Below are 8,003 nucleotides of genomic sequence, written 5' to 3' on the forward strand. Positions count from 1 at the left end.
GGCCTTACTGCTGTCAGGTGTTCAATGTAGCAGCTAACCACAGATCAATAAAGAGACAGTGCCTGGCCCTCCTTGAAGGTAAGGGAGATGCAGCAGGGGGAATGCACTGCTATAACCACAAAATCACCATTGCTTTTCTTCACATTTTTATCTTCCAGTGCTGAAACTTTCCCTTTGCCTTGCTTTGTGTGTCAGTGGATCCCCTGGTTGTGCCTCCCTTGTGAAACTTGTTTCTTGCTTTTAATTATTTTATCGCATTTCTTAATATTGCTCTGACTCCAGGAAAAAAATGCAAAACAAACAGAACATAGGCTCACAGAATCATAGACTGGTTTGCATTGGAGAGACCTTAACACTCATCTAGTTACAATCTGGCCTTGAACACTTCCAGGGATGGGTCATCTACAGCTGGGCAACCTGTTCCAGTGCCTCATCACCCTTACAATATCTTCCTAATATCTAAACTAAACCTACCCCTTTTCAGTGTAAATCCATTCCACTTTGTCCTGTCACTAGGTGCCCTTGTAAAAAGTCTCTCTCCATCTTCTTTGTAGGCCCCTTTAGGCTAGCAGGCTTCTACAGATTGTTCTCTTGTCCAAATGTAATTCTTCAAAAATAATCTAGTTGTAAATGCTTCTGTTCTATTGAAGCTCATTATCCTAAGTACTCCCTCCCCACCTCCTTCCTGGAATGGCTCCCTTCACACCCCCTTGTCTGGTTTTCCCAAGACTGGAAGCTCTTTGGGGAAGGGAATTAATGACTTTCTTGTGTTTGCTTTGCAGCAGAGGTCTTGTGGAGCAAGATAATAATCTTTGTGATAATTTAATTTAGAATAGATTGCACCACACACAGAGGCAAGGCTGAATTAAAATCGCATAAGCAATCTAGATTGTGATATTTTCAGTGGGTTTTATTAACAGTACAACTTCTTTAATACAGTGGTTAGTGCAATGTCTCTCTCATAAAATTCTCTCCTTCTTCCTACCCCAAAATCAAGTGTGTGGTGTATATTTGCCCTTGTTAAACATTGGACATATTGCAGGCCTTGGTTGTCACATCATGGTATCACTGGAGCAAGGCAGAGAAACAGGTCAGAACCTGTGTAGAACCTCAAAATGAAAGAATATGCCAACAGGCATTGCTGAAACTCCTGGTTCTTCTACTCCTTCACAGGCTTTCTGTCCTATGTGTAGAAAGGGGAGAGGTGCCATAGTTCCCAAACCTGGTTACTTCCCAGCCTGTTTCTTTGCGCTCACCTCCAACATCAACTCCTTAATTCTCCTTTTCAGCCTTATGTGTCCTCCAGCTCTTTGGTAAAAATTTCAAATAACTTGGAAAAATGCCAGTGTTCCCTCTTAATATTTCTCCACCTCCTTGCCTGTCAGTCTGGATGTTCCTCTGTGCTGTTGGCCCAGTGAGGGTTTGTGCACTTCTTTTCCCTTGTGCATCTCTCCAGCCTGTGTTTGTGTTTCTTCCTTTGGTTTCCAGCCACAGTCTCAGCATCCTGCCCAGTTCCCAAACCTGTTTGTCCTTCCCTACTAATGCTGATTCCCAAGCTCCTCACTCTGCACTTTGCCATCTCTGGCTGGTTTGCTATGCCCTCCACTCCTGCAGCTTAAAGGATTGTTTGCAAATTTTATTTATTGTGATTTCACACCACAGCTGCTGTCACTACAACCAGTATTTGAGGTGCAGTGTCTAAAATGTGCCACTCAGGTGTAATAAATCCTCCATCCTACTTCCTGCAAGCCAGGGTGCCCTCATGACAGTATTGTTAAAATGCTCTGTATCCATGGGTTTTTTCAATACCTGACTGCATAAAGCTCTAATTTGACCTCCTGACTGACCCTGTTTGGAGCAGGATGCTGGACTAGGCACCTCCTGGGCAGTCTTGCCAAGCTGAGTGATCCTACACTGACATGAAAATAATCTTGCCTGCTGGATATAAAGTAAACAGAACCTTTTTGGCTGGCACAACCTGCAAACTTCCAACAAAACTTTAATTCATACCCATGCCATCTAAGCAGGATATGCCTGCTTGGCCTCAGTAGCTTTAAATTTTTTTAAAAACTCACCTGTTTTCACAGTGGTGGCCAAAATGGAACTCAGTCAGCTTCAGGATTATCTATGCCCAGTAGCTTGCAGAATCAGTACAGACTCCTTGGAAAAGCTACCACAGCTCATGCCAGATAAGATTCATATGAAATTCAGATCCTGCTGATACTGATTCCCTTCTGCCCAGCTTTTACCTTCCCTGTCCCTTCTGCCAGCAGTATGGAAAAAGGTGGCGCATCCCAAACCTGCACAGCCCACAGAGATGTGTGTTTAGTCCACAGGGAGTTTTTGCCATGCAAATCACATCTGCAATGGATTTTATACAGCAAAACATTCTGACTCCATGGGTGGGTGGTAACATAATAATTCTGTCATCTGCTGGTTAGGTATTAGACTGAGACCTTCAGGTCCAAGTCCTCCTGCTTTACCTCAGCCATAATCTGGTTTAGAGGAGCTCTCTCTATTTGGCAGAATTGTGACTTCAGGCACTGTATCCCATAAAGCAGGCTGACTGGATAAAGCCAGCATCCTGCCAAATTCCTCTCTAAAATTACTGTTTTGATCCTGTTTTGCTTTAGTTAAATTTTGGTCATGTTAGAACACAAGTTTTGCAGTGTGCCACTGGAAGGATGGATCCTGCCAGTGTTTTCTTCTGCATCAGTATTGGGCAATTGCTGCTGCTCATGAGGAGAAGAGATGGGGGTTTTAAAATGAGGAGGATGACTTCTGCAGGGATATCTGACAGAGGAACAGCTGTGGAGGGGGCCAGAGGATCATAATGCCATACATCACTTTTTGGTGTCTCCCCACAATCTTCACACTGCACCATGCCCAGGCAGTCCAAGGGGCTCATCCAGATGAAGCAGTTTCAGGAGATAAGAGAGGGAAAATATCCATGTGAGAAAAAGGGTATCAATTTTCAAAGGTGCCATTATGCTTTTTGGAGTAGCCCATTCATATTTTCATGCCAAGAAAATGGAGCAGCAGGGCTGTCATTACCTCTGTCCCTCCTTCCTTCCCCAGAAAATGATCGTGTTTGCTCTGTGCTGCTGGGGCTCTTACCGTGCCCTCTCGTGAGGCACAGCCCTTCAGTAGCTGGGGTTGTAAAGTCATTCATCAAAGTGGCCCATAATCTCAGAGAGGCTGGTTATGGTTCAGCACCTGCTGCAGACACCTCTAGGGCAGGGATAGGGGTCTTCTTTTCCTTCTGCACAGTACAGCTCTGCACTACTGGAAGGGAGCAAATCACCCTGGAGGAAAGGCTGGTCATTGGAACATTGCTCAGTTTGAACAGGAGGAGGTGTTCTACAAGCCAAATGCTAATGCTAATGCTCTTTTATCTTCTCAAGCCAGGCCCTTCCTTCCCCCATTTTTCCCCACTGCCTCAGCCTGAGGATCCTCAGCAAACAGGATCCCTCCTTAGCAAAAGTCTGCTGCAGCATCAGCTCCTTCTGTGGTGTCCGTGCCCTTCTTCCCTCCCACCACCTCTATTCTGAACGGCTTCTGTGGTCTTGGCATCATCAATACTGATGCTTTTTATTGTACATCTGGGATTACTGCTCCAACCTGGCAGTCTGGCTCAGGGGTGTTCTCACAGCTGGTGACAGGAGTATGCTCATCTCACCTCACATCTTTAATCCTCTTTTTCTGTCTGAGGCAAGAGGCTGTGTGCACACATGTGCATGCAGGTGAGTAGAAAGGGATGTTTGTGGCTTCCTCCTGTCACTCACTGGCCTCTGGCCCAGTGTCCACCCAGAGTTACCTTTCACTTTGTGTGGCAGTGTTGTCACCCCACAGGCTGTTCTCACCAGGCAGTGGCACTGGCCACCTCTCCTTTTCCAGCTGTGGTGTGACTGAACAGCAGACATCTGTGTCCCTGGGGAGGATGCTCACTGGGGAGACCCAAAGATTTCTAAATGGACTTGGACAGTCCTAATTGCCTCTGACTGAGATGCCTGTGTATCCCACAACACATACCAAGCACTTAAGTCCCAATCAAGAGTGTTGCCTCTGCCAAATTTTGACTTTCTAGCCTGGAGGCATGACCCATGAGTAGTGCAAGAACACTCCAGGAGACTTAGTTTCTATATTAAGAAAGACAGCAGAATATTCCATTTTCACTTTTTTTTTCAGAAATTGTTGTTCCAGGAGCCTGGGCTGCTGCCTTTTTCTTCCTTATGCTGCTGGGTTTTGTGGGGCTTGGAGTAATGTCATCCTCTTTAGGTTTGCTGCTACTCCCGCTGTCGGCCTTGGGTCACTGGGGCCAAAATTTTCTCTACAGTATGATTGAGATGGTTCAGTTGTATGAGCCATGTTTCTTTCAAAGAGCAATGAAGCTAAAAACATCTCAACCATTTTTACTTAAAAGCACTAGAATGCTGAGCTGAGGCAAGGCCGACAAAATTATGGCCCCAACAGTGAGCCAAGAAATTAGGCTGCATTCTGGTACTCTTCATTATAGCTTTCAGAGGTACTTCAACTGCTATGTACAGACACACCACCAAAAGATATCAAGTGAAAATTGTTGGGGTGGATGCAGAATTTATGCATTTCCTTGCCTGTGAACTGAAGTGTCTCTGCTTTCTGTCTGCCTTGAAGTCTTACCTCCTCTAGACCTTTCTTTCCTTCACCCCCTCAAGTAGCTGCCCTGAGTCTTACTCATTCACTTGCCTCAGTGAACTTTGCTTTACCTATGGTTTCACAAGAAAGAGTGGCTTTTCAATGCCTGCCTCTATTCTGGGCTGTCTGCTGAGACAGAAAATGTTGAGAACTGCTGCTGCCTCCCTGGTTTTCTCCCCTGCATCCCTGGGGCGCACTAGAAGACATGTAGCAGTGTAAGGTGTCGCTCAGAATAGCATCTTCCTGTCACACTGCCATTTACATGCTGCTCAGGTTTTAAAACCTCACACTAAGTGCTTTTTCCTGAAGAAGCAAACAACAGCCTCATCAGAGTCATCTGCAATGCACTTGCAGTCGCACGAGTGTTATGTTGCTCCAGGCTAATTTATTTCTATTAAGCCAAGCCTCTGAAAGCCAGAAATCAGAAATTCCTGTGTGCAGTTATTTTCAACTTTGGGGCCAGGACTTAGTTGTGCATCAAGTACTCTGGGCCCAGGGCTGGGCCACCACAGCTCCTTGGAGCCATGGAGTGTTTTGTTGTGGCTGGTGTCTGGTGAAGAGGAGCAAAGAGCTTTTGTGAAGGAATATCTCACCATGGAAAATGCCCAAAAGCCAAGAGCCCAGAGCATCTGTCTTGCTAGATCTGATGAACAGCAGATATTCTTTCAAACATCTGAAAACCTGTAATACTTTCACTGTCCTTCTCCTGCAGCAGCACTTACTGCTTGTTTGCCCAACACCACTGCAGAAGGTATGACCTTCTTCTTCCCTCCTTTTAATTATGCTGTACATAGCAACTTTCCATGCCAGTGGCCTGATTCCCGCTGAACATTTTCAGAAGTGTTAAACTGGAACTAAAACACAGGGGAACAAAATGCCTTCATTGAAACTCTCCTCCTTAAAGCTGAAATCTCCTGTGGTTTAGAGCTCATACTCAAAATTTGACAAGAAATTCCTTGAGGAGAAGTCCTCTTCTTTTTGGGGCGGGCTTAGTCTAATGTGTCCTGACCCAGAGCTGAGGCTGCACATAAAGGTAACAGCTCATGAGCAGGTTTGGGGACTGAGTGCTCTGACCAGCCCTGAGGGTCTGTGGGCCCTGCTGATCTTGTGTGCAGTAGCAGGACAGATCACTTGGATTACTTCAGCATCCAGGAGAGCCAGCTGAGATGAGCAACATCCTGATCTGGGCACTGAGCATACCTGGAGTAAGAGGAACCTATTTCCCATACACAGGCAAGACCTACAGTAAGGGATGACTGCAGCTAGAGTGGCAGAGACTTTGTTCCTCCTGGTGGCAAGGGAGATTGGGAGCCCAGAACGGTGTCACAGGGCACAGGGGATGATGGCACAGAGCAGTGATGACAGCCCACAGAGGACAAGGTGTTGCTGCTCAGAGTGAGAATGGCTGCACAATGGCTCTGGAAATGTATTTGAAAAGTGATTTTCCATGTAGCAGGTGCTCTGTGGTGTTTGATACAACCTCCTGTCTTTATCCCTCCTGCCAGTGGCAAGGCTGGATTGTATCCCACAGCAGAGGGTGGCCCTGGAGCAGCATCTCCCCATTCCCTCTTGGAGCAGTGTCTTTGCCTTGTCCTGGTGGTGGTGAACAAATCTGGAGCACGTGGCTGCAAAGCAGGACACCGGGAGGGTCTGAGCAGCCTGGTCCCACAGCCCATGGACAGCCCAGGACACCAGGAGGGTCTGAGCAGCCCGGCCCCACACGAGGGCTGTGCTCCAGGAACAGCCTCTGCTGTACCCTGGCAGCTGCTCTAGAGCAAACCACAGCCCTTTGGGTGGGAGCATGGTGAGTACCCTTGTGGCTCAGCAAGAGGGGCAATCACAAAATGCAGAATTACAGAAGAGGTTCCTAATCCTGTTCATGATCAATGCCCTAAGGAAAGAAAGAGGTATCCTGCACTGGTTTCCCTGTCTAACACAGCTGTGTACAGTCTTCTGACTCATATAAACACCACGTGTTTTTTTAAAAATCAATATCTACCTTCTTGGTAGCAATGATAACGGCTGTGACTCACACAGGATAATGATGGTGTTTAAAAAACAATCTTTGTCAGTGCTGAGTGTTTTCCCTTTTAATTTCACTTTCTTCTTATGAGGGAAGATTAATGCCACTGAATATCCTTGAAGAGAGGCTTTCTCAGGAATGGGCTCTGTATGCACAGCTTTCAAGAGGTCATCAATGGACTATGGTTAGGGGTCTTTTTTTCACTGCTCTGTTGTGGTTCAACCCCTAAACTCACACAGCCATTCGCTCTCTTCCCTCCAATGGAATAGGGAAAGAATCAGAAGGAAAAACAGCAAGAAAACTCATGGGTTGAGATAAAGATGGTTTAATAGGTAATGCAAATGCTGCATATGCAAGCAAAGCAAAACAAGGGATTAATTCACCACTCCCCATGGCCAGGCAGGTGTTCAGTAATCCCCAGGAAAACAGGGATCCCTCACATGTTTTGGGAAGATGAACACCATGACTCCTAATGGCTCCCCTTCCTCCTTCTTCCCCTGTTTATCTGCTGAGCATGATGCCTTGTGGTCTGGAATATCCCTGTGGTCAGTTGGGGTGAGCTGTCCCAGCTCTGTCCTCTCCCAACCCACTCACTGGTGGGGCAGTGAGAGGCAGGAAAGGTCTCAACTCTGTGTAAGAGCTGCTCAGCAACAATTTAGGCATCCAGTGTTAGCAACACTGTTTCCAGCACAAATCCAAAATACAGTTTCATACCAGCTATCAGTGGAGAAAATTAATGGTACCCCAGTCAAAACCAGCATATCCCATAATTCATGATCCTGTGCTGATCTGGCTACTCACAAACTTTCCCTGTAGTTGGTCTCTGGTGGGCCTCAAGCTTTTTTGGTGCTTTCAGAACCAGCCTCCTCTGTAGCATGAAGAGCCTGAAGAGCATTTCAGGTGCTGCTCATCCTACAGACTTGTCCACTTGGCTTTCTCCAGCAGCCTGCAGATCAGCCAGCCCTCCCAGGCAGTCATAAAATCATAGAATGGTTGGAAGGGACCTTAAAGATCATCTAGTTCCCCAAGCTGAAACCCCCTGTCCAATTTAAATTCATGCTCTGGAGTAGGGTGATGACAGTTTCACTCCAAAAGGCAGAAAAAAGGAAATAAAAAATGCTAATTCTGTGTGGTTTTGCCTTTGACATAGGAGAGACACAAAATTATATTAACGCTTCTCAATGCCTGCCCCGTTGCCTTGTGCTTATGTTACTGTTCAAGTGAGATGTGAAATAGCTATAGTGTGTTTGCGTGGAAGAGTTTTGCATTTATGGGATGAATGTGTTAGTCAAAGGAAGGAAACTTT

General features: G+C 46.2%; 1 long non-coding RNA gene across 1 annotated transcript; it reads right to left on the reverse strand.

The window, feature by feature from the left end:
* Positions 1–1,049: 1,049 nt before the first annotated feature.
* Positions 1,050–3,874, reverse strand: LOC135295575 (uncharacterized). The gene is made up of 3 exons (XR_010357695.1): positions 2,843–3,874; positions 2,250–2,300; positions 1,050–2,170 (listed from the first exon to the last, which is right to left on the reverse strand). It is a non-coding gene; the product is annotated as an uncharacterized LOC135295575 (long non-coding RNA).
* Between the last annotated feature and the right edge of the window lie 4,129 nt (positions 3,875–8,003).

This window comes from Passer domesticus, chromosome 2 (assembly GCF_036417665.1).
Source record: "Passer domesticus isolate bPasDom1 chromosome 2, bPasDom1.hap1, whole genome shotgun sequence".
Classification (NCBI taxonomy): Eukaryota; Metazoa; Chordata; class Aves; order Passeriformes; family Passeridae; genus Passer; species Passer domesticus.